Below are 19,875 nucleotides of genomic sequence, written 5' to 3' on the forward strand. Positions count from 1 at the left end.
GTTTTCAACAGCTGTAGAATTCTTGTTTCCCTGCTGGCTGTGGACAGGATGCTGGCTGCAAGTCTTGCCCCACAGCCCCTCCATCTCCAGGGCCAGCCCTGGAAGAGGCCTCTTGTGCGCAATCCTTCTCACGCCTCTGCGCTTTTTCTCAGAAAGAGCCCAGGCATGCTGAAGTTTCACCTGATTATGTCAGGCCCACCTGCACGTCCCTTTTTTTCTTAGAGTCAACTGTGCTGTGTAACATCACCTAATCATGGGGGTGACATCCAGGGTTGGTCCAGGAATCACGGCTGATTTTCAGGAGCCCTCTGGTCTCAGCAGAGCACATAAGACAGGAAGTACCGTCGGATGTTAAGAGAAATCCCACGCAAAGCCTACATCCACTCATTTACCAACTTTATGTACTCCCGAAGTCTTCATGCAGTGTTGGCCCAGCCCTGACCGGCGATTTCTGAGAGCGGACACCAAACAAGTGCACCCCTGAAGCCCAGTCTCTACTGACCCGACTCCACCTTCTGGTCATTGTTGACTGAACAGCTGGACCTACCAATCCCTAGTCCAGAATTGGAATTTGGGATATGTAGCAACTAGTGAGTGATGTAGAGAGAAGTCCAATGAGAGAAAGACAGGGAGAGAAGGGACGGTGCCTTAGTCCTGACGGCTCTCCAGTTCCTGTGTCTGGCCACCTGCCCCTGGCCGCCAACCATGGGTCTTGAATATTTTTGAGTCCTAATAAGTGCCATCCCCGCCCTCTTTTTTTTTTTTTTTGGCTAATGCTGGCTTGAGACATCTTCTGTCATTTACTTTAAAAAGTGTGCAGAGAACACCCAGTTTTCCCCTTATCCCTCTTTATAGTCTCTATTTTAAAAAAATTAAATTTATGAATTTAAATAAATGTAATTAAGGATGCCAGATACAAAATTAACAGACACCTCTCCTATTGAGAGAAAATATTTGCCATGTCTAAACTGACAAGCGACAATTTCTAGAGTATATAAAACGTTTCAAAAAATCAGCAGGGAAAAACCCAACATGCCAATAGAAAAGGAGGCAAGAGGAGCAGGCGATTTATTAAAGAGGGGAACCCAAACGGCTAAGAAGCCTGTGAAGAATACACAAGCACGTTCCTAATCAAGACAGTAATAGTGAAACAGTAATGACTTATCATTTGACAGACTAATTTTTGTCACATCAATTTCCTTTTTTCCCACAAATACGCTGGCTAAATAAACACCCCGACTCAGTGGCCGGAAACCAGAGTCAGATCTTCTCGCTGGCGCATCTGTGTGTTGATGGGGGGTTGGGTGGTCTAGGCCTTGCTCAGGTGAGCTTGGCTTGAAGCTGCGGGCTGGGTCCAGGTGTTCTCCACGTGTCTTTCGTCCTCCTTGGACCAGTGAGCTACCTGACCCATGTTCTTCTCATGGCTGCAGAGTATGAAGAGGGCCAGAAGATATGATGCCTCCTAAGATCTGTGCTTGGAACTGTTGCGACACCCCCGACACCCCAGGGGCCAGAGGAGGTCACGTGACTGAGTCCAACGCCAGTGGGCGGAAAATGGAGTCTGCCTTTCTTGGAGAAACTGCAGAATTGGTTAGTTTCTCTAATGGAGAACTGGAAATAATAATAGTAGTGTAACATGCTTATTTGTACATGCTGTGGCTGATAAGGCCAGGTTGGAATGACAGACCATCACAAGTATGTAAGAGCATGTGTGGAGGAGGCGTCCATGCTGTGTGCCCTGTGACTTCCCACTGGACGACTTGTGACTCCCAGTCGTGAAAATCGCTACCCTTCCCTTTCAGCCAGATTGGCTGGCCGGTCCCCTCCTGAGGCACAGGTGGTCAAGAACACAGAGTCAAGGGGCAGTCCCACTAGTGGGAGGTCATCACAGAGCTTTCTGTGGCTTAGGAGGGCGGGCTTGAATGAGAGCCCCTACATTTGGAGCATCATTTCAGTTTCAGAAACCTTGCCTTCACCTGCTGAGGACACTGTAACCGAAAAAGGACCCGCGAGAGGGAGACGAAAACTGTCCCCAGTGCCCGCGGAAGCCACTTAGTCAAATGGGCTTGAACGAGATGTGTCATCTCACGGTGCGGAGGTCCACGGGCAGGATGGGGCCCGGGGTGGGGGTGGGGGCAGTTCTCAGGGTCCACACGTCCCTCTTGGCTCTTCTGCTGTTTCAAGGTGACTCTAGTTCTGTTACAAGATAGCTGTCAGTGGCAACTGTAATAACGGCGTCTTCATGGAGGGGGAAGGGAGAGGTACCCGGAGCTGAGGCAGGGAGCAGAGGAGACCGTGGAGGAGAGGCAAGGGGGGAGACACAGTAAAGACCAGGGGGACCATAGACTGAGTTGGAGACTTTTCTGGACTTAGAAGGAAGAGGACAAGCACTTCAGAACATCAGCCTTGCACGTGTAGGACACTGCCAGCAAGAGAAATGGGAAACAACCTCTGAAAGGAGTTTAGCTTCGCGTTGTAAATACCCCCTCCTTCAGTGTTTTCCTGAAAGACTCTAAGTTACGATTTGCATTGATTTTTCAGTTATTTCAGTTGCCGGAGGAGGACAGGTACTCAAGCTTGGTTTGCTCAGCACTTCTTCTGCCATTCTCTGTTAAAGAAAGCTTAACTGCATAATTTATCACCAACAAGCAGGGCACTTGAGGCTGGAAGGGGACCCTCTTAGTGACCATGCTAGGACTGCCGTGTAAACCATCCCAGACGAGCTAGGACATGATTTATTCCAACACGAGGCATACAGTTGTAGTTCAGAATGCCGCTATAATAGTGAACAGTGAGATGCTCCAGCTCCCAGCCTCCCGGGCACTTGCTTGGCCAGGTCTCACACTTCTGGTCCAGGAGATGGAGGCAGAAATCCCTGAAGAGGACTTGCCTCCCTAAGCAAATCAGCACTAGGGGCAGACTACAGCTTCTGTCCCGTTTCTCCTGCTTGGACTCTGCACATGTTGCCTGGAGAGGCATGAGCCATTGCACGAACATGAGGATGAAAACCAAGTGCCAAGAGGGCGATGAGAAAGATGGGAGGATACAGGGTACTGGTGATTTCATGGACGTGACGTACAGGCCTGGCCGGCTTACCTCCAGACCTCCCATCACAGGGAGAAATGAAGTCTTAACTGGTTCAAGCCAATCTAGTAAGGTTTCTGTCCCTCATCTCATACCCAATTCAATTCTGCTGATACGCAGACTGGGGTTGTTTTTTGTTTGTTAGTTTGTTTTTAATGTCAGCTTACATTAAAATGGAGCTGTAAGGTAAGGAGTTTCATGTGGCAAACACATTAGTGCCTTTTCTGTTGTAAAGTGCAATGTAAATGTATTGGATGGGAAGACAACCTAAATCTTTCTTTGCAATTGTGTTTTATGAAATTATGGACATTTTCAAACAGACACAAAAGTAGACGAACAGTAGACTGAGCCCCCAGATACCTGTAACTGAAATTCAACAGTTATTGTTTTATTATTATTGTGGGTTTGTTTTTTTAAGCAAGTTATAAATGGACTCATCCTCTGTTTTATCCACTCCTGGAGAAGCAAAAGGGAGAATTTTAAGTCACTTGCCAAGGTAACGAGGAACTCTCATCAGAAGTGAGAGTTTGATTCACAGACTTTTGACTCTGGGTAATGCCGGGCAGTGTAGAATCTCTGTTAAAAGCGTGCACGCAAGTGAACACTTTGACATGATCTGCCCTGGAAATCCTCGAGGTCATTGCTAGGCATGTGATCTTAGACACCCGACTTAACCCCTCTGAGGTCTCAGTTTACTCATTTGTGGAGTGGAGAGAAAGTCACCTCACAGGGAAGTTGTGAGAGTTAAACAAGATAGCAATTATAACGTTCTTTGTACCGTAATCGATGTACATAATTGCTCTGTAGTTGGTCTCAGTTGCTGTCATCATTAACTCAGTGTTAACTTGCATGGGTCTCTTCTGGTTTCTCCTAGGCCAGGAGGTGAGCGGGGAGGGCTCTAGAATGGCTAGAAGTGGGGAGGCATCCGATTCCCTACGTCTCCAAGAAACGATACATTGTTTAGCGCTGCAGGCTGACCGTCCTGACTCCACTTTCCGTATAAGGAGACTAAGTTGCTTCTGCTGAATACAGAGAGGTGGTCCCTGGCAGTGAAGTTGGAGAGCTGCCTGCAGGTGCGTCTGTTCCAGGGTCCAGAGGCTGCTCGGTTTGCTGCAGTGATGAATGCCTGAGGGGGTGCTGATTTCTCAGATCAGAAGGAAAGTTTCTGGATCCCAAAAAGAAATCCTTTGGTTTTGGAGATTTAGACATATTTAAACGAAGCCATTTTGTGGTTTTGAGATTCTCACACAGACTAGAAGTCAGAAATGCTCAAATTTAATTTGCTGGAGCTCTTTGGTTATCAAATCTCACTTGGGGTTATTTTCCACTGCGTTCTGGGGACTGAGATCACGTCTCCCGTTCATGGTAAGGGGGAGAGAAGGAAGGGCCACAGAGACCCCATGTGTGTTGGAACAGCAGCCCTGCCTTAGCGCCAAGGCAGTTTTCCATGGATGGGAGGGTATCATGTGTGTGGCCCCCTGGAAACAGACTGGGACAGGAGTTTGGCTGCATGTTAGAGATGTGCTCTCGGGAGAGGGAGCTAGGGAAGTGGGCTGAAGAAGGAAAAAGGTGTGGAGACTTTGCCCAGGTCTCATCTGGCGTCTGCCTGCTGCCTGGCCCCATAGGCAGCTCTGGACTGTGACATGCGCCTCCGAGTAGAGCCCATTTTGAGGCAAGAGGACTGGCCTTTCATACACCCCAGTTCAGCCAGCTCATGACTTTGGGGTGTCCCCAGGTGGGAGGGGAAAGTATACTCTCTCCTGGGGGCTCCCTTCTGTCTGAGGGCACTTCTCCAGAGGAGGTGGCGGCTGGGAGCCATTGACAGCTGTCTTCCCCAGCAGCTGGGGGACAGGTGCACCAGCCGAATACTCAGAGGCCCCCACGGACGATGTCTCATTCGAAGTCAGCTTTGTGCCTCTTCACGCTGCTTGGATTGAGAATTTATTTGAAACAGAGGGGTTAACACCTCTAAAGAGGATGTTCATTCTCAAACTTGACTATAGATTCATGCTCTCTTAACAGGGGCAAGTTTGGAGGGGGACAGCATAGCTCAGTGGTAGAGCAAATGCTTAGCATGCAGGAGGTCCTGGGTTCAATCCCCAGTACGTCCTCTAAAGATAAATAAGTGAACCTAATTATTTCCCCTCAAAAAAAAAAAAAAGAGGAGCAAGTTTTCTTAGCTTCCAACATTGGTTTTAGTTGTTTTTATTATACCTTTATTGAAATACACATAAATCGAATCATTTCAATAAACTTCTCAGGCTTACATTTCTTAAAAATGCATGAAATCAAAAGAAATTACAAATTAATTTTTTAAAGTTTAAGACCATTAAAAATCAAATTGACACTATAAATCCAGTGGGATGGATGAGGCTGTCTTGCTGAAACTGAATCGCTGTTTCCAGATAAACTTGTGGCTGTGCAGTCACATGGTCCTGTGTTTCATGCGGCCTGTGTCACGGGACACGGGGCAAAGGACCAGCCTCCCTCTGTTACAGAACGTCCACAGAGCCCTATGTTGTGGAGATCATGAAGTTCCAACCTTTACTTGGCCAGAGGGAATTATTTAGCATTTAAATCCACGCAGTTGGTCTCCACTCTTGTCAGTAGCCCGCAGTAATCAAAGACATACATCTTGGCGCCACTGTGATCATAAACGAAAATGCAAGCACAGGCATCTAAATGCCTCGGCCGCCCTCAGCAAGTAAACCGTCCATAACATATTGACACAGCTTTATCAAGATGAAGGTATAATGTTCTCAATTCATTTAAAGGATGCTTTTGGAGCACTTAGGCCCCCCAGAGACCATCTGCACATCATTTGGTATGGAACAGTAGCTCTTCCCCACCTATGAAAGCACCACTCTGACTCCTGCTGGTCGGGACAAGAAGTTGGACATGAGGAAAGACAGCAAGTTGGAGACCCATCGACAATCTGCAAGGCCCCCAGGTGTGCCCTGTGTCCCAGGTCTCACTCCAGCGTTGAGGATTTAACTTAATGATGGTGTCCTTGATCACCTGGTGGTTCAGCCCCTCTCGGACACGAACCGCTGACTGAATACAGTGAAAACCGCAGGGAGCCACGAGCCCCTGCTTAGCACGGGAAGCGAGTTGGGACCCCAGAGTTACTGGTGCGTCCTGGGAGGTTGTGAGCATCACCAGGGTGCCTGCAGGCTGTTCCAGCTGGGAGAGCTCAGGGGCCAGAGGGCTCACACCGCTGCCAAGGAAAGTTCCCGGCTTCCCTGCCTCCTTGTGGTTCCTTACCACACACCCCATTCCCTGCGGCCGTCTGAGCACCCCCTGAGCTGAGGGCTTCATGAAGACAGATAGGAAAGGTAGAAGTTACTCTGCTGTCATGGCTTGGGTGAAGTCTGCTCCCAAATTCAGGAACGAGAGCCATGTTGAATCAGAGAGACCAGCGTGAGCCACAGTGGGATAAGACTCTTAGGGGAGAGGGCAGCCATTAAAACGCACTCTTTCAACACAGAGGTCAAAGCACAAAGGAAACCAGGTGGGCAGCTGTAGGTTCCCCCTCTTCCAGATCATCCCCCAATTTAACATTGGGGAAAAAAGCATTCAGAGAGGGTGACTTGCTCAAAGTCTCACTCATTTACTGAATAAATGTTTAGCGATCAGGGTCCACTAAAGGCTGGACACTTCCATGTACCGGATATGCAAGGGACAGTCATGGACTCCCTGGAAGATGGAGGTGAGTGGACAGAAGCTGCTGATGCAGTGAGATCGGTGCCTGGGGAGGAAGGCCACACAGGAGGGTCACCTAACCTAGCCGGGCAGCCAGAGGGACCTCCCTGGAGGATGCACGAGCAAATCCCCCAGTGAATGCAGGCATCCTGTTCTGTTTCTGTGCTGGCCGCACTACCCAAAGCTCGGGAGAGAGTTTGGGGCCAGGGGCTCCGTGCTTCCCAGGAGTAAATGAGCAGCGAGAGATCCCAGGAGAAAACTCCACGTTCTTTCCAGGCCACTGACTGAAAGAAGGAAGCTACTGGAAACATTCTCGGCCAGTTTCTCCTACATCAATTCATTGCACTGCACACCATCGCCCAACGCTTCCTAAGCTTCTCTCGACAAGACTCTATAACTCTCAGTTTTCCTCCATATAAATCCAACCCTCTGCTGACTCTTGTGGCTGAGATCAGCCCACATCTCTCACCTCACAGCTCCCAGCAGGCCCCTTCCATTCATCCCAATCAGAGGTGTTAAAACAGTCCTACCTGATCTCTAACATCTGTTTGGAAATGACTAAATCTACGTGGTGAGATGTAAAGTATGTTGAGAAAAGCCCTGCTACTCAAAGTGTGGTCCTTGGGCCAGTAGCATCAATATCACTGGGGAGTTTGTTAAAAATTGCAAAATCCTAGACCTCAGCTCAGACATCCTGAGTCAGACCTGAAGTCCAACAAGAATCTCTGGTGATTCTTGTGCACATTGAAATAATGTTTAATGTTCTAAAGAGCTAGTGTAAGTTGAATTCAGTTCTCAATGACATGCAGGCAGTCTATAGTAGATTTATTTGTAAGATAGCATCTCATCGATCACTTTTCTTGTCTAAAATTTTTTAAAAATCCAAATTTTAAAAAATTCTAAACTTGTATTTATAAAGTTTTTGATTGTTGCTGATTGACAGTTACACCATTTTGGTAATCAATTTGAGTAATACTGGCATTATTATCACCTTTTTAAAGCCTGCTCAGGATTCATAAAATAAATTTTAAAATCAGCAGCTGAACAGAAATATGTTCCCAATGCAAAAACATAAATGCATTATAAAATGTGTAGAAAATTATAAATGTATTAAAAAATAAATTCTCAATACACATTAACAGATTAAAATGAATAAACAGTATTATTCCAAAACACATTACATGAGAAAGAATAAGTGATAACCATGAAAAAATCTTAACATGTAATTTACTCTTTGTAAAAAAAAACATGGAAAAGCTAAATCTGCAAATAAAATAAAGACACTGTGTGTTAATACCATAGTTGGGGAATTGTGAGCACATCTTTGCACAAGTTTTTTTAGCTCCTAAAAGACTCTTATGTGTTCTTATCAGGAAATATGAAAAAGAAGACTCTTTATCATCAAATAAATAACATTATAATTGTATCTCCTATTTGAGGGAAACTCTTTGAACAACTTTCAAGAACTAAAGTCATATAAACATACATGTGTGTGTCTGTGTATTTAAATAAATATGTACATGCACATGTATACATAGAGAGAGAGAGCTATAGAGCTGTGGTTTTTGGCTCAAAGAAAGCATTTCAGGTTTATCTATGTCTTCTTTGACTTTATCTTGTACTCCTGATACTCCAAGCAGGGTTACCTGTTCCAGTTTCAGAACTGTCTGATTTATACACCACTTGTTTGGAAAGCCTTTTAACTAGGTTAAGAATTATTCTTGCAGATGAATGACTTTATCAACTGTCATTTTCTTCCTCTTCTTGAGCATTCTGGAGTTTCAAAAAATGCTTTTAAATAAGAAAGCTTTGTACAACACAAAATTTGAATGCAGCAGAGAACTCTCTAAGAATGCAATCAGTATTCAAATAATTGTCCTATTTATTTAAATTTTAAAAGAATGGTGTTACATTAGTAAAAATGCCTGGATTTTTAGTAGCATCTATCAGAACACCAAATTACTAAAACCAGCCATGACTGTCATGATTAGCAATATTGACACATTGGGCAGAGGTCATTGTCAACAAACCTATTGAAATAGGAAGGCAAGAGATCGCTGAAAAAAATGACATCATGGGAACTCCTTTCCCCAGCTTTTCCTGTGCCAGAATTTTCCATTCATTCACATTGAATTAGAATAAATTTTTGAGACAAATCACTCTAATTTTGAATTCAAGGCTAAGATGCCCAGAGCAATGACATATGCTTGTGCTCGCTGCAGGGAAATCCGCTAGGAAAAATCATTTATCTTCCATCCAAACTTCATTGATTTATATTTTAACCTGCTTCAACAAGACACTAGTACCTGCAGAAACCAAACATATGTTAAATGTTTTTTAACACAAGAAATGTTTACAAAAGCTTACATTTGTGTTCCTTTCCTGTGCTCTTGTGATTACCTTGGTATTTTTATGGAGTCTAATGGTTTTCCGGAAATGAAACCTCATCACATTTACCTGTAGGAAATAGAAGCTTGAATTATAATGATACGACTTGCCGCCTGCCTTCTTCCAAGATCAAATTCAGCTGCAGATTGGAGGTCTCGTAAGTCACCAGTGTAACGGGGTCCTGATACACACCTCGACTGTCCTCGTCATAAAGTTACCGTGAAACCCTTGGAGTGACTAGGAAAAGTCAGTCCGCCCTGGGAACCTTTCTTCCAGGCTCTGCTGGTCCCTCTGTGTCCCACGCGGGGAGGATTGGAGGCAGAGAGCTAAAGGCCTCACTCTGGACACCACACTGCCTGGTTCTGAAACCCGTCTCTGCTGCTCTGTCTCTGTGTGGCTTTGGGCAAGTTCATGTGCCCTCTGGGTCTCTGCTCACCTGTCAAATGAGGAGGACCACCGCTGCACCTCCCTCCTAGGATCGGGGTGCAGATTAAAGGGGTGCACACACAGCTCTCACAGCAGTGCAGAGCACATGCCATGAGCTTTGCCCAGGAAACAGGGTGCGGAACCTCATTTTCTTGGGACCTTACAGCCCTCATTTCCTCTTCTTAACTCTCCCAAGATGATTAACTCTACCGCTTTGGTATTTGCCCTTAGACTCTTTCTCTTGATATACGACCAACATTTTTGATTGGTTTTGGATTTTGTAAGCCAAAATCTGAAAACCATTTTAACCCTTTAAGGGAATTTCCACCCTAAAGACATTAGATCCCTTCCTTGAGGCAATTCTAAAAGACCCCTTCCCCTAGAACAGGGGCAGTGAGGGAAAGAAGGAACAATACTGATGGAAAAAGAGATCAATTAGTATCTCCCCCTCCCCCCAAAAAACAAAACACCATCCAAAATAAAATAAACAATAGAATAAGAATTCTTATTTCCTATTTTGGGAAAGCCGTTGACCAAAAAAGGAGTAGCAAAGGCATTGGAAACCAAACGCTTACTGTAAAACAATTGTAGTAAATGATAAATGTAAATGTTAATTAATCTTGTAAGTAATTGTAGATGTTAATTAATATTGTCACCTTGGGCTTTAAGAACTTGTATGTCTGTATAAGAGAGGGTAAGTTTTTTGTTCTTGCTTTTTTTTTTATCACAGTCTTTTTTTTAAAATATATTTTCAGTCGTGTATCTTGCCATTTTTCTAATGGTATCTCATCAGTGGGCTCGTAGGATTGGGAGAAAAATGAGATAATGTAATTAGAGTGAATCAGGGACTTGACTAAGGTTAAATAAGAGATGTCAAGTGATGCTGCATTTTCCTCAAAAGAAATGAAGACGCTAATGTTTCACGATAGGAAAATGGAGACATTTCTGGCAACTAATGAGATGTGTCACCAAATGTGTACTTACTGTTCAGGCGTCTGTTTTATGTTTTCACTCAACATTTATATTTTGCCAGTTCAGGCCTCTGGTGAGTGTTAACTTCATTTCTACCTTCTTTTGACCCAAACACCAGTAGAGCCACCATTTTATTCCATCTTACAAGCGCTTTGGGCAATTATAATTCCAAGACAGGTTAGTGTTTTCTAACTGGAGCGCCGACACCCGGAGAATATGTGTCTTGTGGTCTAATAAGATGGTGAGAAGCTGCGAGCCAGCTCACATGAGGGTGTATTCACTCTGAGTGTCATCATGGGGTCACCCTGGAAGCCATCGGTGTTCGTCCCTGAACGGTAGAAAGTTACAGAGTGGATCCAAGAGACCCAGGTTGTGGCTTCACATCCACCTCAAATTCCCTCACTTCTCTGGCTTCATTTCCTTCATTTATCCAGTGATGAGGTTGGCTCAGGTCAGGGGTCAGAGATACAAACACCCACCCAGGGAGGACAGGTGACATAAACGTGAACGTGTCCATTACTGGGTGTCACAGCATCACACCCCGCCTGTTCTCTTCCCACGCACAAAAACGACTGTGTTGGAATTTCAGTCTCTCACAGATCATTCATCTTTTCACTGGCGTTCTTTCCACACATCAGTCATGGTTCTTCTCGTGGTTTGTTTTCCTAATGGCAGATAAAGTTGTATTCTTTTCCTGCAGACACACTTTGTTGGCATATTAAACCCAGAAATCTTTATGTTCTAGAAAAGTGTCTCTGGCTTACAATTTTTTTTTTTTGAAACGTGTAGCTCTTTGTTTCTTTTTACTGTTTTTGAAAAAGACGGGGATGTGATGAGACATTTTTGTTTCTTGTTTGATCCACAACAGTAAAAGCAACAGTGTCACTGGGATCGTCCCTGTTAGTTGACCCTCAGCCTCAGGATGGGGAGTAATGGACAGCATGTGCCCTGGGAAGGGACACCTTCCTTCCTTCTCTGCTGCCGGCAGCCGCCCCTTAGCACCATTTGACTGTTGACCTCTGAGAACATGAGTCTAGGAAGGATGTGTCTTTCGAAGTTTTTCATTCCCTGATTATTTTACATGAAATTTTTCTGAACTTTAGATTTTGGCAACTCAATTTGAATTTAAATAAGTATCAGTAATAGCAATGCTTAATAGTCAATGGCTCAGGCCAAGCATGAGAAAATTATAAATCAGATGCCCACAGAGGTTTAAGATTTTGGGGCCAAATCATCTTAACATTCCTTTTTGCCCAGAACTTTTTTAGTAAGCAAATATTTATATACCCCTTACTGCGCTCTGGGCACACTTGAAATCACTTAATGTGTCCTAGTTCATTTAGTCAGCGACCTTTTGAAGTAACAGCTATTGTTCGCTTCATCCTACAGATGAAGAACTGGGGCACAGAGCAGTTGAGTGACTTTCCCAATGTCACAGAGCAACTAAGTGAGAGAGCCAGAATTCCAACAAGGGCCTGCAGGCCCCAGAGCGCAGAATTCTTTTCCTTCATTCATGTAAATTTATATTTCCTATAAAAAAAAAAAAACTGTCTCCTTAACAAACATTCGTTTATAAAATGTGCTGTTGACAATGAGCATATGTATTTGGATTTGTGCGGCGCTGGAAGTTTTCAATACTTTTATGTTGTATGTGGGGGAAAAGATGGAGTTCTTAGGCGGCTGAAGATCTGCACGGGTCAGATCAATACCCTGCCTACAGTAGGAGGACCGACAGACTGTGATGCTGGTTGAGCCAATCAGATCTTGTATGTAAATAAGTCGCTGCCCTTTGATTGGCTACTGATGATCCTCAGAGGAAGTGATTAATGCTTTGCTTTGCTGGCTGCCTCCGTACCCGGAGAATGATCATGTAGATAGAAATCCCACCATATATTTAAGCAATCTGTCACAGCAAAGAGCTTTCCAGAGCTTTTTGGTTAAGGAGGTTTTTGAATGTCTGTAGGAGCCATAGATGGGCTGACTTTTTATTTCAGCAAATATAAAGATGTATTATCCCTTGAGGTTTCTTATTAACCTCAGTTTCACCTCCGTTAATATTTACTCCGCGGGTCAATAAATCTTGATACTCACTTCAAAAGAAGCCAATATCTTCAGATTATGAGTTATTAATCTTGGCCAAACTGAAAAATTGTGTGACTGTTTTTCTTTGGCTACAGAAAACGAGGACTTGTGGGGTTTCCTTTTTCTCCAGGCTCTCTTCAAAGGGAAAGTTGATTTTTAACTGAATCTTCAAACACCTTTTCAGATTTCGTGTTTGGAGTTGAGGGTATGAGTCTTTTTTTTTTTTTTTTTAAACATGGAACGCTTCACAAATTTGCATGTCATCCTTGTGCAGGAGCCACGTTAATCTTCTCTGTCTTGTTCTGATTTTAGTACGGGTGTTAAGAAGCAAGCATGAGAGTATGTCTTAATACGAGTTTTGGAAAGGTCTCCATCCCACTGAAAGCACTGCGGAGAGGCAGGGGTTGAACAAATCTTACTTAAACCCTCCTGTGAAATACCATGATTTTAGGGGGAACTAAGAGAGGGCTGTCGCCAAATTACTGCTGCCCATCTTTGCGTTACTTACTGACGTTGCCTGATTTGAGTCACAACAGCATCACGCACTTCTAGATCCTGGCAGCAAGATGCTGTGTAGGACAGTTGCATCTGGCCCATCTCAGGATAAAAAACAGCAAGCGTGAAAAGACATAGGTGAGCGATTTGCTTTCCAACAGCATGAACGCAGGGCATGAAGTATGCAACAGAAGCAATTAGTGTGCTATTTCAAAGGAGTCTCTCCAGTCCTGTAATCTGTAATGACAGAGAAAGTCAAGACAAAAGGAGATGAACAAATCTCAGGAGAAGTTAGAGGTCATCTTACCTGATGGCTGGCGGTTGCCGCTCAGGGGGATGGGAAAATGTGGCATTCAGAAATAGCTGTGTAGAGGGGGAAGGGTCTTTGCAAAAGCTGATTTAAGGGAAACATTGTCTTGGAGGGTAGGGAAACCAGGAAGTAAGAGTGCAATTTGCTAACTATGATGGGGGGAGTGGTAGACAAAGCCCCAAGAACCCTGTTTCTCAAAGTGTGGTCCCAGGAACAGCAGCGTCAGCATCACCCAGAATCTGATTAGAAATGCAAGTTACCCTCCCCAATCCCAGAGCTATTGAATCAGAAACTCTGGGGGTGGGGCTCAGCAAAACTTGGTGGAAGGAGCTTTCCAGCTGATTGTAAAACACACACAAGTTTGAGAACCCTGCGCTCGGACCCAGACTTTTCAACCTGATCTGTGCACTGCAATTCCTTGGGGACTTTCCAAAATAATGATGCTGGGATTTTAGCCCCAGAGGTTCTGGTTTAATTGGTCTGAGGTGTGGCCTGGACGTCAGGATATTTTATAGCTTCCTAGATGATTTTACCATTAACATAACAGCCAGAGGAGTTACTCCAGGGCAAGTTCCAATCCTAAATTACTTTTTCAGATCGAATTCTCTCTGTTTATGTCAAATATTTTATAATGCTTCCTTCACAATCCTGAAATGAAATTTATATGAATATTATTACTTATGCACATATTTTTAAACTGAAGTATCAAGGAGAAATAACAGAAAAGTGATTTATTATAATATGCATTTAGGGCATTTTAATTCGTGAGTCTGACAGCACTTACAGGAAAGCGAGCAGATGCTCCCGTTGCATTATTATCAGTGTGACAGTTGCAGATGAAGACTGACCCTGGTGTGTTGAATTGGCAACTCAAAACCAAACCATGGGGGGGGTGACATTATTGCAGGCGCCATGATTTTCTGAAAAGAAGAACAGATCTTGGTAAAGTTTCTAACAAAATAACTGTCAGTTTTCTATGTCTCTGAGCCCTTGTTCAAAGTGTGGAAGGACTTGGAAGGAGCAGTGATTTATTGTAGAGAATGTCATGGTTCCTGGTTAAGTTCCTCCCCCAGGACTGATGAACATATTTCCCCAGCGCTGGGAGTGCTGATGGCTGATGGCCTTTGTCGGATAGACCTCTTTGGGACTTGTCCTCGGTTGAAGGAGCTGCCTTGCCCAAGATCTCTCCAAGATCATTCCCCTCTATTTAGGCACAGACTTCATTCAATGGCTGGTCAATGCTGGGTTCTAAGTGGGGCAGCTTTCCTGCCTTAATGCAGGACTGCTCTGAAGGACCACAGAGGCTGTAGACCTCCCTGTCGGATTGGTTGGGACCTTTGGGTCAAATGCATTGCAGCCCAACTTCTCTCCAGCCTAAGCCTGCTCCCCTTGGTGCCCCAGGGGTGTTGATTCTGAGAACCCTCGGCAATAAACTTCCTGCTGCAGAGCCAACACAGAGCCTGCTTCCATGGGAACCGACAGTAATATTGTTGTTAGGGAGGGAAAACCTGAGTCCTTTACTGTCAACTGGGTTACACTTAGTTAAAAGGTTCTCGTTCCGTAATTTATCCCATGAGATTAGCTTCATTGAGACAGACAGGGACGAAACTGGAATTGCATTTGGCAGAGTGACTTTTGGGAGGACAAAAGCAGGCAGGTAGAGGAGATAAGGCTGTGGTCCTGAAGGAACAGACTTGGCATTGGAGTTGTCTGTGCTCAGAACAAATCCCCTAGTAGAGATGCCACTAAATTCAGAGGCAGGGTAGCCTCAAGCAAAGATGTAAATTAGGCAACATTCCTTTTATTTTTCCCCAGTGCTTTTTTTTTCTCTCCCTGGAGTCTGTAACTATGAGAACCTACTCCCTGGAAAAGATCTGATAAGCCATTTACCCCTTCGTGTGAATCTAAGTCAACAGTTTTGTTTTGGCTCTTCCAGAGATGTTTGCATCTTAAGTATTTTTATGGAATGAAGAGTGTGATCTTTTGTTAAAAGGAGTTTCTAAAAACTGTCCCTACATAGAAGAATCGGGGATAGGGGAGAGAGAAACTTTCTGCTTCCTATTCACTCAAAATCAGTTCTCACTGGGGAGTTTTTTAGGTCACAAAAGAGTGAGAATGGGGAACCCTAGCAGGAAAGTCTATGAGCTCTTTGTGGACGAATCACTCATGAATTTTATTTCCCCACCACCTTGGAATTTGATGTGTAGAATTACAAAGAAAGCCTCATAGTTCTGGTTTTAAAGTACATTTGAAAATCCTCAGTAGTCTGGACACATTGTTAGAATCATGGGTTTGGGTTTTGAAAAGATATTACAAAGATGTGAAAAACATCCATAAATTTTATTTATTTGTAAAGCCTCTACCAAAAGATGTACAGTCTTGGCCCAGTAATTTTGTATCTCTAGCCCATAATTCCTTTTCCATGAAACAGATCGTTATTCAGATTCCTCTTGTGAGATTATTTCTCATCGTGATCTTCAGTCGTCTTAAAGAAACAGAAAGAGACATGAAAAAGTGGAAGCAATGAGAACACCTTTAGGAAGTCTCCGTAAAGGACGCCATCCTCTGGCAGCCCCGTCGCTCACTCATGCATTCATTCATTCATTCATCCCACAGACACTGTTCATGCTGTGCTAGGTCTGGGCCTCGGTCCAGGAGCCGGACAGATAAAGAGGCACTAGTTTGTGACCTTAAGTAATTGCAGTGGAGCAACATCTTTCTTGATCTGCTGACCCTCGGGGCAAGACTTTATTCACTGCTCACGTTAGTTGTGTCCTTGGCCATGAATCAGCTATGACTTTGTGTCTCGTGTGGCCTGTGTGAAAGTCCCCTGCATGCTGCTGGCTAGGGTGTTGTCTGCAGAAGGTATTGACTGTGCACGTTTAAACAACACCTCAATGGATCATTAATACCAGGTACAGTTACCAAAAGGAAACCCTCGAGAACTTCTTCCCTTAGTAATATGAGGCAAAACCTTTCCTGCCTTTCCTGAAAGCAAATGGCTGGTTTTCTTTTCACCTCTCTTTTTTATTTTTTGACTTTTTTTTAAACTGAAGTAGAGTTGATTTACAATGTTGTGTTAATTTCTGATTACAGCATAGTGAGTCATTTATACATATATATGTATATATTCCTTTTCATATTCTTTTTCATGACAGGTTATTACAAGCTACTGAATATAATTCCCTGTGTTATACAGTAAGACCTTGTTGTTTATCCATTTTATACATAGTAGTGTGTATCTTCAAATCTCAAACTCCCAATTTATCCCTCCCCACTCCCTTTCCCCTCTGATAACTACAAGTTTGTTTCTTTTCCTTTCTTTTTTAACATTTTTTATTGAGTTACAGTCATTTTACAATGTTGTGTCAAATTCCAGTGTAGAGCACAATTCTTCAGTTATACATGAACATACATATATTCGTTGTCACATTTTTTTTTCACTGTGACTACAAGTTTGTTTTCTATTTTAACTCTCTTTTTAAATTCTTTCAATTTGGTTAACCTTTCTGAGCCATAAACTCAGTATTTTCTAATGAAATGATGTGAAATCCCAACATTAAGACATCATGATTTGCTGAGAATGTTCTTTATCAATAAAGCGATGTAATACAGCTGTTATTAAATGTAGTAGTTCTGTGATCTGGGCAAGGCCATATGGTTAGTAGATGTAACTTGTAGTCCCACACAACAAAGTTCCCTTGCTGGCCTCGTAGGTGGTATCGCCTCTCTGGGCCTTAGTTTCCTTATCTGTAAAATGGGTTGGTTTGCAGTTTGAAAAAAACGAAAAGTGGAACTCTAGTCTCTGGCTGCTCCTTATGGAGCAACTAGCATCTCCTGGGAAAGTGAATCTGGAGTCACAGTTTTCCCTAGAGTCCAGAGCAGAGATCAGAAACCATGGCCCTAGGGCTGAAACTGGCTCACCACCTGTTTTCAAAAAGTTTTTTTGAAACACAGCCACACCCATTTTGAAAACGTTGCCTCTGTCTGCTTTCACTCCACACAGGCAGAGTCCAGTAGCAGCAACAGAAACTGAACATTGGAAGTATTTACTACCTGGACTGTTCCAGAAAAAGTTCGCAGCCCCAGATCTAGAGCAAGGGTCTCCAAAGTGGGAGACCATGCCTCCTAAGAAGACAGGAAGAATGTGTTTAACTAGAACTTCCATGACTGTGCATTTTTTTATCTCAACCTTTCTAATTTCTATATGTGCCTTATAATGTACCTAATATTTTAGTATAGAAAATATATACATTATTTATGTCAATAGATATACAGATATGAGAACATATTATCAAAAGCTTTTATTAGTACAGAAGGCATGATCACAAAGACTTGGAGACCACTAGTTAAGAGAGCCATGAATATTCTAGCAGTGGGGTATAGCTCAGTGGTAGAGCACATGCTTAGTATGCACGAGGTCCTGGGTTCAATCCCCAGTACCTCCATTTTAAAAAAAGAGAGAGAGAGAGATGCATGTTACAAACAAAATACATGAATGTACCTCCTAAAATGATAGCAAGTTCAGCAAAGGCGAGACCACAGGCGACACTTTCTGTCAGCAACAATGATCAGAGAACTTTAGGAAGAAATCTGTATTTTTGATAGTTTGAAAATGCACATCTTCCATTCATATCTTAGAACAGGACTTCTCAAGCTATCTTTGTGAAAAAACAGGGGTTTTTATCGCTGTTAATTTCCGAACCATCTCAAACCCATACTTTTGTAAACACGATAAAAATGAATTACCAGAAAAATAAAATAAAAGATGAAAAAGACAGTCCCCATTTTTTAATTATTAGATTTAACGAGTGTACAATTACTGTGTCATATGGCTACAAAAGTCTGTAAATAGTTACCTTCAATGATCTCTTTGCAGACTAGTAACAAAAATGTTTGGTTCACACTTAGAGTAGCTGTGGTGTTAGAGGAACTGAGGGCTTCCAGTAATAGTCAGGGATCTGGAATTGCTCCCAAATCATCATTTCTGGGGCAGCAGCTTTCTTGAAATGGGTGGTTCTGGCAGCTGAATATTGATACATAAATATTTTGAATTGAAAGCAAAATTTCTTAAGTCCAGAGGGTCGATTCAATTTAAATCACATTTCTTGACCTACTTACAAAGGCAGAAAGATGAGGAAGGCTTTTCCTTGCCCTCCTGGAGCCTAAATTCAAATAGGAGAGTGTTTTCAAACTTTTTTTTGGCAGAAATCCTAATGTTAGAAATACATTTTAAAGAATAGGAAAGCGAACATATGTATGTCTATGCGTGACTGGGAGATGATGCTGTACAACAGAAATTGACACCAGTAACTGACTATACTCGAATTAAAAAGAAAAAAAGAAAAAAAAGATTTGTGGAACGACTGAGTTTTTAAAGGATAGAGTTGATTTTTTATAAGTTATTCTCTTGATTTGTATTAAATAATAGTGCCACTTTAAGTCAAAAAAAAAACACAAGAAATACATTTTATATCATGATCCACTACATGGCTGTATATATGAAATGAAAGTCTCATTAAAATAAACATTTGCCTCTATTTTACATAATTCACTTCATGTTTTCTATTGTATTCACATTCATATTTTATTTCTATCCTGTTCTATTTCCAATCTATTCTTTTTCATATTTTTAGGATTATGATTGTGAAACACTAATGATTTCATGCCCCATTCATGAAGAGCTACCCTCAGTCTGAAAACTCTGACATGGGGGCAACTGGCAAGTGCAGCAATGCTTCTAGTTTAAGGAAGAACGTGCCCGCGACAGAAATTTTAACTAAAATCCCACCAAATGCCAAAGGAAGTTGAGAACTCACTTGGTTGCAGAATTTGTATAACAAGAGGTCAAGAAAGTCCTGGTGGCAGAGAAGCATTTAAAATGGGCCTCGAAGGGAAAGGAAAGCTTGCGGGCAGGGACCTCCTCTCCCCAGAGGATTACTTGTGATGCTGGGAAAAGAAAACCAGCAGTCTGATTTGCCGAGTAACAGCTATTTGACAAGAGCTGCTCTGTTGTAAAAGAGCTAGCTGTCTTGTTGAATCATGGAAAGGGAAATGAGAATCACCGAGTGGCCGCAGTTTCTGGGACAGATGCATTATTAGAAGCATCTGATAATTAAAAACTCAGGTCTTGTAAGACTCATCCTGGTCCAGGATGGCAGGCATTTTGATTTACCAGCTGAAGGGATGGCTCCATATGGCAGTAGTGTAAACACAGTTTATGGCCCACACTGTCCCCATCTGTGTGGAAGGAACCCTCCTGTGTCTCCCCCTGACTCACACACCCTACCTCACTCCACAGCACTTCCACACCGGCCATGTGGGTTTTCCCCGCACCATGCAACCCTCTGCGACCCCAGGTGGGTGTCCTACCAGTCAGTTCAATTCTGACACTAGCTGGAGTTAGTATAGAACCC

General features: G+C 43.2%; 1 long non-coding RNA gene and 1 other non-coding gene across 2 annotated transcripts in view; one reads left to right on the forward strand and one right to left on the reverse strand.

Annotated features, from left to right (window-relative positions):
- The window catches only part of LOC140686698 (uncharacterized), a 90,152-nt gene that overhangs the window by 39,605 nt on the left and 30,672 nt on the right, over positions 1–19,875 (forward strand). The window lies entirely within an intron of this gene.
- Positions 12,884–12,989, reverse strand: LOC116284060 (U6 spliceosomal RNA). Its single transcript, XR_004193846.1, has one exon. It is a non-coding gene; the product is annotated as a U6 spliceosomal RNA (small nuclear RNA).

Source organism: Vicugna pacos, chromosome 17, assembly GCF_048564905.1.
Source record: "Vicugna pacos chromosome 17, VicPac4, whole genome shotgun sequence".
Classification (NCBI taxonomy): domain Eukaryota; kingdom Metazoa; phylum Chordata; class Mammalia; order Artiodactyla; family Camelidae; genus Vicugna; species Vicugna pacos.